Below are 10,152 nucleotides of genomic sequence, written 5' to 3'. Positions count from 1 at the left end.
AGCTTACAATGATAAGCTGTGAAACTGTCCAATTCAAGGCTTCATCAGGGGATGCTTTCTCCCTGAGTTGCCCCTGTGGGTGATCAGGTACAATGGTGGAGACTGCTCCTCTCTCCCCTCTCCTCTGGGCCTTGTTGCTTTCAGATTCTGGTCAGAGTGGTTTCCCTCAGCTTCTGGTTCCTGGCGCCTTCCCTCTCAGCTTCTGAGCATTTCCTGTTTCTGCAGCTTTTTCTGTATCTGTGGCATTTCAGTCCTCTGTTTTATTTTTAAAAAGACTCCAGTAAGAGGATCAAGACCTTCCCTGGGTTATGCAATCTAATCAAAGGCCCTTAGATGAAGTAATTTAATCAAAAGGCCCCACTTACAATAGGTTTATACACGTGGGAATGGATTAGCCCTAAGGACAGGATTTTCTGGAGTCCACAAAATCTTCAAATGGCCACAGCAGTAAAATACTGTTTTTCCTGAAAATATTCTCCAGAGATGCTGTAATTAATGCTAGGTCAATAGATATATGGAGCCTGTTTTCTTTCTTTTCTGGGGTGCTGCATTCTCAATTATCTGAATAAAAACTTTGTCCTGATCTGAGTTACCCAGGGATACCTCAATATTGGCTTCTGGAGAGCTTTTTTTGGAAACAACTGCCAATGTGAGGTTGTTAGGGATTGCATCATGTCCTCACAAAAGGCAGGTTCAGGTCCCAACCCCTGGTCCTGTGGGTGTGAACCCATTTGTCAATAGGACCTTTGAAGATGATGTTAGTTAAGGTGTCCACACTGAAGGAGGGTGGGCTTTAACCCAACGTGGCTGAAGTCCTTATAAAGAAAGGAGATTGGACAAAGGAAAAGAAGTGTCAGGGAGCAGCCAGAAGCTGACAGTCAAAAGAACTTCAAGAGAAAGAAGACTGCCATGAGCATTGCCATGTGATGTGACAGGCAAGGACAAAGGAGTGCCAGCAGTCAGTCCCAGAATACCATGATCTTCTGGGAGAAAGCATCACCTTGCTGATGCCTTGGTTTTAGAGTTCTCCTAGCTTCAAAACCACGAGCCAATCCATTGTGTGGTATTTGTTTCAGCAGCTAGGAAACTGAAATGGATGCAAAAAGGGGAGAAGGGCAAAACAAAAGAAAACCAAACCTGAATTCTGGAGTAAACTACAGGAGAAAGAAGAAAGGACTAAAAAAAGATACAGGCACTAAAAAACCAAAAACTTTTAATGAATTAACCTTAGAAAAGACAATGGCACCAAAACATCAGACATATATGGTACAAAACTGGTCGTAGGTGCCGAGTACTAATTCTGGTAATGGATGGCAATGTGCTCATGGCATGAAACAACAGAGTGAGGTGACAAGAGCCACAAATCCCAACTGGGGCCCATGGACAGCCACAGATGAGATGTGCACAAATACAATTAAACTCCATGTAGGGAGACAGAATCAACTTATTCACCAATACTGTGTTTTAATATCTGACTAGCAGATGCAGTTGGTGTGCTATCATATTTTCCAGAAAGGAACATGCATCAGAAGATAATATACACCCCCTAGTTTTATTGCCATAAGAATTTTTGTTTGTTTCACCTCTATCATCTTTGTTAGTTCCTTGAATCCTTTTCTCCCACAAATCACGTTCCTTTCCCTTTCACTTGGGAGTAAGCACAGTGCAAGTGGCAAAACGACCTTGGCACACATCAGACACCAAATGATATGTCACTGGGTCACAGGTGCAAGTCTAAAAGGCTCCATGGCATGTAGATGTGATGCATTCCCCCCAGCGTGGGACACGACACCCGGGGATGAGCCTCCCTGGCACCGAGGGATCACTACCACATACCAGCTGAAGAAGCAACTAGAAAATGACCTTGAATTAAAGATTCAATGCGGAACAGCAGAATATACCTGTCTACATATAATAACATGACTTCGGGAAGCAGTTTGACCTAATGTAAGGGGGAAATGGAAAGGAGAAATGAGATTATAAGGCTGTGAGTCTCTAAAAAAGAGTCTGGAGGTTGTCAGAAGGAATACCCCTATGTACAACTGAACAGAGTCTAAGAGACAGATAAGGTAGATACAACCCCAGGTATTGGTTCTTTTGAGGGATAAAGAGACCCACGGGTTCTATGGTCATGGCAGAAGGGGTTCACTGCCATGACAGATGGCCCTTCTTTGGAGCTGGTGTTTCTGCGTGATGGAAATGGACTCAAAGGGGATCTCTTTTCACAAGACTTGCATGCTACTTTATTGGAATTGTAGTTGGTGCTGGGTTTAAGATATATGTAGGGGATTTGAATCTCTGGACTGATAATATGACACCCAGGCCCAGAGCCTCAACAGACTTCAGCTCCTACACTTTGACTTATTGGACTTACTCCACTCAGCTAACATGGAGTTGAAGAAGGTCAACCACCACAACATGGAGCCTAGAGTGTCTACAACTAGAAGCGGGAAGAGTGCATCCAGTACCCATGTGGAATCTAAGCCCTCACTTGACATAGGTGTGCAATGGACACAACCAATCCAATGTCCACAGAGAAAATGTGGAATGGGTGTGGGAACGGTAGCCATGGGGGCTGCTGGGTGTGGGGAATGGGAGGAAGAGATGAGATGTGGAGGCATTTTCGGGACGTGGAGTTGTCCTGGATAGTGCTTCACGGACAATCACGGGACACTGTAGATCCCCCCAGGGCCCACTGGATGGAACGTGAGAGAGTCTGGGCTATGATGTGGACCATTGACTATGGGGTGCAGTGATGCTCAGAGATGAACTTACCAGGTGCAATGGATGTATCACGATGATGGGAGAGAGTGTTGCTGTGGGGGGAGTGGGGGGCGGGGGTGGTGGGGTTGAATGGGACCTCATATATATTTTTTAATGTAATTTAAAAAAAATAATAAATAAATATTAAAAATAAATAAATAAATAAAAGGCTCCATGGGACAGGACAGAGCATGCACACAGGAAATGAGGGGTCAATGAGGCAGTCAGAAAGGGTGTGGAACCTTCCTGAACATCTGGTCCTCTGGGCACGAAGGTGTCTTTCAACATGCCACACTGCTCTGGGAAAGTGACCGTGACATCTCTGTGTTCACAAAATACGTCTTCAGTTCCCCCTTTCCTTTCACGTTGATTATTCCCCAGCACGTGCATGTGTATCCCAAGGACTGCAAAATGAGCTCATTTCCTTGATAACCTGCAGGCCACATGGAAAAAGAGGTGTTTAGTCTAGAAATTAACACAACCCTTTTGAGAAGCCACTTCACTACAAGGATGAAGAGTCTGTTCACACTGACTGGCTAATTCCACTTTGGAGAAATTAGAGGAAGCAGGAATAATATGTAAGAAGAAATTCTTTTTGAAGACAAAGGTATCCTTAAATTCAGTGTTGTGATAGAGAAAAACTGGAAACAACCTCAAATACAAGTAATCTCCAGGGTTAAGTAGGCTTGTGGGCTATCACAAGCCATGTGTTGTGGATGGGACAACAGAATGATGCTGTGCCATTCTGCCAAGAGAAGCTGAGTTAAGTCTAGGTCTGTGCTATGATTTCAAGAACGTAAAGATTCAAATTTAAGGTGAAAAACCTGGCAAATGAAAGTACATTTTTTTTAAAAAGTGCGACTGCTGATGTTATTTACAAAGTGTCATGAATGCTGATTCATGAAACAATAAATGATGTTAATAGGTTTGACTATAGGTGGAAGAAAGTACCCTAAGAAGCTGAGTCAACCCTTGCAAGTGGACTCACAGGAATCAATGACCTAAAGCTAGAAGAGCTAAAGGAGTTTACATTCAGTTTATTTATTATTATTTTTTAAAATTCTGTATCATTTTTTTAAAAGATTTGTTTTATTTCTCCCCACCCCCTCATTATTTGCTCTTGCTGTGTGCTGTGTCTTTAGGAGGCACTGGGAATTGAACCTGGGACCTCCAATGTGGGAGGGAGGCACCTAATTGCTTGATCCACCTCCATACCCTGCTTTGTTGTGTCTCTTATTATGTTTTCCTTGTGTCTCTTGTTGCACCATCTTGTGTCAGCTTGCTGTGCCTGCCCATCATGCCAGCTTGCTGTCTTCTTTAGGAGGCACTGGGAACTGAACCACAGACCTCCCATGTGGTAAGTGGGAGCTCAGTTGTCTGAGCCACATTTGCATCCTTGCATTCACTTTAGCATGGGCATGGCTAGGTCAGGTGTAAATTTCCTCATTTCACAGATCGACTTTGGGTGTTATGGAGACAAGAGCCCCTCATTCACACCCTGCCAATGTGACAAGACTCTTTGTTTCCTGGCATTGCACCATGAGGAGACCCCTGCTGCTGGGCCAAATGGTGGTGGGATTTCTGGGGCTGGATTGTGGAATCCCCTGGAGGGAGGCACTGGCTGGCATGGAGCCTTGTGCAGGCTCAGCTTGAGCTTGTAATGGGCTCTGCTGGGTGGAATGAGCCTGGCATCACCAGGTGACAGTGATGAGGGGCCAGGCAGTGGTGGCAGCAGTGAGCCAACCTCCTCAGATGTGGGGACTGTGAGAGACTCAAGACTGGCATCTTCATGGGTCAGTGGCTGGGAATATGAGAACCAGGAAAAAAGCCAGGGACTCCTTCAAACGAGGGAGAAGTCTCGATGTCAAGAGCAGCCTGTGGGCAGAGCAAGAGAGTCCTCCATCTTCCTGCCAGGTGACCCGAGGGCCAGCTATGAGCAGAGTGGGCAAGAAAAGGGTGTGGAAGGTGGGAAACTCTGGTGCCAGAACTTCTGTCCTGCCAGCCCCCAGATGGGGCTCAAATTCCAGGACAAGGCCAGGTGGAGCTCGAGGTCAGGTGGAGCTTGAGGTCAGAGCACGGGAAGGGCTTTGGGCATTAGAGGAGAATGGAAAGAATATGGAGATAGCCAAGAAGCTTGGGTTATGGGTGTTTTCTCATCCTTGGCATTCTCAGGGGCAGTCAGCATCAGGGTTCTACAGGTCCTTGACTTTTGACCTTGCACAGAGGGAAACACCCTGTGGAACATTTGAGGTTAATTCTGCAGTTGAATCACTTATGGACTGGCATTTTTTATCTATGCCTGGGTATCAGTGACACCAAACCACCACCTGGGCCAGATGCTCATGGCCACCAGGAGGCCAGCAGGAGGCTGCCCACCCTAATGAGGCTGAGGGAAGTTGAGGGGCTTTCTGTGCAGTTCTTTAGGCTTCTGGGCCAGAAAGCCCTGCAGGAGTGTAATTCTCTTTAATCACGAGAAGCTGCTCCTTGGGCCCAGCAGAAGCTTTTAATGGTCTCAGCCTCATTTTCCATTTTTCCTGAAAAATCACTCCTCTTTTTGCACAGAAATGGAATTGAGAGGCTACTGGAACCGAGAGAGCTCTGCCCTCAGGAGAAGAAAACTGACTCAGATGAACCTTCTGGTCGCTGGGTGAAGCCCTCATCCAGGCCTGCACATGCTCCATTCTGGACAGGCAGAAGCCTGTCCTATTTCCTCCCAAGGGACAAAGTGTGTGGGACAGTCCAGGTGGCTGATGGGCAATAAATGGCGTGGAGTTTTGTGATGGCCAATCTCCTCTTGAAGACCTCCTCAAGCTTAAACCCATTTTAAATGCTGACCCATGGGGGATTTATGATCGAAGGAGCAAGTGCTCTCCCTGGCCAGCCCCTGTTAAACAGCTTCTGGGTCTTACCCCGAGAGCTTACAAACTGCTTGGCAAGCTGTGAAGGATGGTAGAATGACCCTCTTGCTTGGGAATATCCCAGTGGGTGGTGAGACAGAGGCTGTCCTGCAGCTGGGCCAGGGGAGCATGCGCTCTTGCTGTGGGCATCCCTCTCCAGCCCAGCAGAAGAGCCTGGGGTGGCCAGGATTGCAGGGGCAGCCCCGACATGGGAGTGACTAGTGTGTTCATGCAGAGACATCTAGAGCCTGGCCACCAGGACCTGGTTAAACAATGGGACCCGGATGGAGAGAGGAAATGATGGGCAGGAGAGGCAGGGCAAAGACCTGGCCTTCAAGCACACTGGCCAGAAGGAAAAGGGCAGCTAGCTCTGCTCCCATCTGCTATCCCCTCCATGGTGGGCTGAGCAGTGGCTCTCCCCGACCATGTGCTGCAGGCTGCCCAGCTGCCAGCACTCAGGCCTTTGTGAGTCACCCAGACTGGAGCAGGTCCCTGGCTCTGGCATGTGTCACAGCTTTCAGTGGCTCATTTGTACATAGACTGCTTCTCTCTTATCTTCAATAGAATATACACTGTCTGAAGACAGAAATGAGTCCAATTTGCTCACTGCTGTAAGCTCAGTGGCTACCTCGCTGCTGCACAGGAAGTGGTTACAGAGTGAATTAAAAATCAGGCTTGGGGAATATTTGCTGTCGTGGCCACTGCCTCCCTCGTCTTCTTTCCCATCCCCCTTGACTTTGTCATTATTCCATCGCAGGCTGCCCACCCACACATCCCAACAGTGGAAAACAGTTTCAGCGTCATTCTAATAGATCTGTTTTTGTGTGTGATCATTCAAGTGAATTAGGAAACATTTTTTTCCTACAATATTATTATTATCATTGTAGCTCTTTTAACCATGGTTACAATAGATTTAATGACTAATAGGAATATTGACATTAAATAGCTTTTTCTCCAATCACCACTTTTAACTTGTCAGATTTTCCCTTTCTCTCCTTTGAGTGGATTCAGGGCTTTCCAGTCATTCCTGCTAGGCCCACACAGAACTGCCATCTCTTATCTGTCACTGCTCCCAGCCTGCTCCTTCACTCTTCCTCCCAGTTCAGACCCCAGAACAGAAAGGCAGGGGTCATGTGTGCTTTTGGGGGAACCCTTGCAAATCTCCTTGCAGGGTGCTGGGGCCAGGGAGAAGGGGGAGGCACCTAGTCTGCACTTCCTGCTCAAGGCTGCCATCTGCCATGTCAGTGGCTATTCTGACATTTGTTTTCAGCAATGCAATAGCTTTTATATTATTTCAAAATTTTTTTTGGTTACAGTTACTCCAGAAACTATTTGAAATTTTACAATAACAAAGATTTGACTAAGTAACCAGGCTTATTTTCTTTCCTTTGCTTTAATATTACCCTCGTTAGAATACTTATTTATGGTTCCAATAGAACAGACACAGTCGACAATTGTCAGAGCAGATGGAATTACCTGTATTTTATCCAGGACTCCAGTGCTGTCCATTTTACTGGCCACATTTACAGTGTTGCCCCAGATACCATATTGTGGTTTCTGACCTCCAATTACACCAGCTATTACAGGTCCATGGTTAATACCTGTGACATATCAGAATTGAGTTAAATAAATTCAAATTATAGCAACTATTTTAACAGAAAAATTTAAGAGACCACTTGAATTATCATTCTTAAACATCAAACTCATGGAGCTCAAAGGCAAAGAAAAATAATCCTATAACTTCTTCACCTCAGAAGTGTTCAAAATGTTTGTTCATTTTTTTCCTTCTAGACCACGATTCATGTTTATATGCCACTTATCATTATTCCAGACTTACATAAAATTGATATACTTAAAAATAGTAAACATCCCATTATCACTATTTTTCCATGTTACCACAAAATTTTAGGCAAGAGGTAATGGCTATATTGTTCTCTGGTGGTTTGGAGTCAATATTAATTTTAAATGTAAATGGCCACACCGAGTGTGTGTACAGTGCCTTACTTTGGCTCTTCTGCCATTGTTGGACTTTTGGGTTCACTCCATCACTTTGCTGAAGTAACACCTTCCCCGCCACCACCACCAGCTCCAGCACATCCTTACGTGTGTAAACTCTTCGTTCTCATGGCAGCCCTTCAGGGTAGTGCCACCATCACCACCACCATTTGTCAGATGAGGAAGCAGAGAGACAGTGCTGGTCGGTGGCGGAGCTGCCGACTAGATGGTCCCCTCCATGGCCTCTGCTGGGAGTGACAACTTCTTGGGCATGTGGCTTGCTCTACCATGTGTGTTATTGTCTTTTATGCTATCCTGTGGGCAAGTTCATTGACTTCAAGATGAACAGGTGGTGGTTTCAATTCCCTTTGCTAAACCACTTTCTGATTTCCACTGCCCCTGGTGTGGCAGTCTACCCATTTCAACGTTTGAAAAGATAATAAGTGTAACAGATGTTGATGGAATATGCATTTTGGGAAAATTTTCACAAGGGAAAGTGACTGGTACTTATAAATACATATCTAGGAAAAGAAAACAGTAGGCCTGAGGGAGGTCCCTGAGAAACTCCTAGTGGTGCAGTGGTGGAGAACCTGGAGGAGAGGCAAGTGGACTTCATCCTCGCGGAGGAAGAGTGACACCCAGTGGTCTCCAGGCAAGCTCTGGGAGGCTGGTGTGCCCTGTGCTCCTCTGAGGAAAGAAAACACACCTGGGAACATAAGCCTTCTCAGAAATGGATTCTCTAAAGAGTCTTCAAAAGGCCATTAAAGATAGCCATGAAGGCCACATGCTGCAGGCCTGCTGACAATTTCATGGGTTCCTGGGTGGGGCCTTGGCAGCATCTGTGACTTCCCTGGATGAGCACATACTCATGGCACCACCAAGGAAGGTGACCATGACCGTTCTGACCACCGTCTTGGTTCCATGGTATTCTAGGCATCTGGCATCAGGAGCAAAAACCTTAAAAGGCTGAGGAAATTCTGCAATCAGGAAGAGGCCCAGGGTCCTCCTTCCCTACCCCCATTTCTAGGACCCTTAGGGTGTGCAACCCACAGTTGTCATGTGCTCTGGGAGAGGGATCCAGAGAGGGAGGGAAGATGGGCCAGAGAAATGGAAATGGAGATGCTGAGATTGATGATCACCCCCATTGTCTCCTGGGTCCAGGACCCCACCTCACTGCAGAGGTCAGACTGATTTGTGGGAAAATAGCTTGAATATGTATATGGGAATCTGGCTTGAAGTTAGAATGTTTCCATAATGTAGATAAGAAATGTGGGCTTAGGAACACTGATTCTTGACTAGACAGAACACTGTCTTGTCAGCACAATAGTTTGCATGAGGAGGTATTTGACATTTGCATGGCCTGTTCCCTAGTATTGTAAATGTTGCAGTTCTAATAACAAACAGACTTGAAAGTATACATGGAAAGCTGCTGCTTTGTAATTTCTAATAAATATGTGGAAACTAGGGTCAAGGCACTCAGTTCCAGAAGCCGTGAGTTCCCTGGTCCCATCTTTATTTCCTCTTGTGTTTTTCTTTCTGTCCTTTTATGTCTTAAGTTCTGCATCAACTTCCCTTTGAGCCAACCTATTGCTGAGCTGGTCTCAGCAAAGTAGCACTGTTGATTGGTTGTATTTTGCATATTTCTATTGCTATTTCATGCATAGAGTGTCCATACTCAATTGATCATTGGACACAGTCTTTAATGCTATTTAATTTACTCATATTTGCAGCAGCTTGAAGATTTCTGGACTTGAAAAAAATCATCATGTACATACAAACCTATAATAGGATGGAATTTTTAATTAAATTATGTCAGTTAAGGGCCTTTAATTAGATTGCATGATCCTGCTTTAGTCTTAATCATATTACCAGGTCCTTTATAAATGGTGGAATAAAACGACAGATAATAATAATAATAATAATAATAATAATAATAATAATAAACAAGCTGCAGATATAGAAAGGAACCCAGGCTGAGCAAGAAGACTCTGGAAGCCAGAAGCTGAAATCAAGAGAATACAAAAACTGAGAGGACACCACTTTTGATAGACATTGAAAGTAACAAGGCCCAGAGGAGAAAGGATAGACAGGTAGGCACTCCCATGTGCCTGATGGCCTGTAGCTGCAGCTCAGGGAGAAATGATCCCCTGGATGCATTCACAAACTCAGAACTCTAAGCTTTTATCCTAATAAATCCCCTTTGTAAATGCTAGCCCATTTCTGGGACATTGCTCCCAGGAGCTTTCAGCAAATTATAAGAGAAGCTGATACCAGGAGAGTGGGGTGCATGCTGCTATGCAAACACCATGAAGGTGTGAACAGGTTTATAAATGACTAAATGGTTGATTTTGGAAGACTTGTGAGACCTTAATAGGAAAAGCCTCTAATGCTTTGAAGGGATTGTTAGTAGATATATAGATGCAAAGGATACTTCTGAAGAGGCCTTCGAAATAATGAATACATCATTGTAAGTTGGAAACAAGTTGATCATTGCTTT

At 45.1% G+C, this 10,152-nt stretch overlaps 1 long non-coding RNA gene across 1 annotated transcript; it reads right to left on the bottom strand.

Moving 5' to 3' along the window:
- Positions 1 to 1,187: 1,187 nt before the first annotated feature.
- LOC139438495 (uncharacterized) lies at positions 1,188 to 7,261 on the bottom strand. The gene is made up of 2 exons (XR_011648183.1): positions 7,137 to 7,261; positions 1,188 to 3,196 (listed from the first exon to the last, which is right to left on the bottom strand). It is a non-coding gene; the product is annotated as an uncharacterized lncRNA (long non-coding RNA).
- Positions 7,262 to 10,152: the final 2,891 nt, after the last annotated feature.

Source organism: Dasypus novemcinctus, unplaced genomic scaffold, assembly GCF_030445035.2.
Source record: "Dasypus novemcinctus isolate mDasNov1 unplaced genomic scaffold, mDasNov1.1.hap2 scaffold_106, whole genome shotgun sequence".
NCBI lineage: Eukaryota > Metazoa > Chordata > Mammalia > Cingulata > Dasypodidae > Dasypus > Dasypus novemcinctus.
This window is presented reverse-complemented; position numbering and strand designations above follow the sequence as displayed.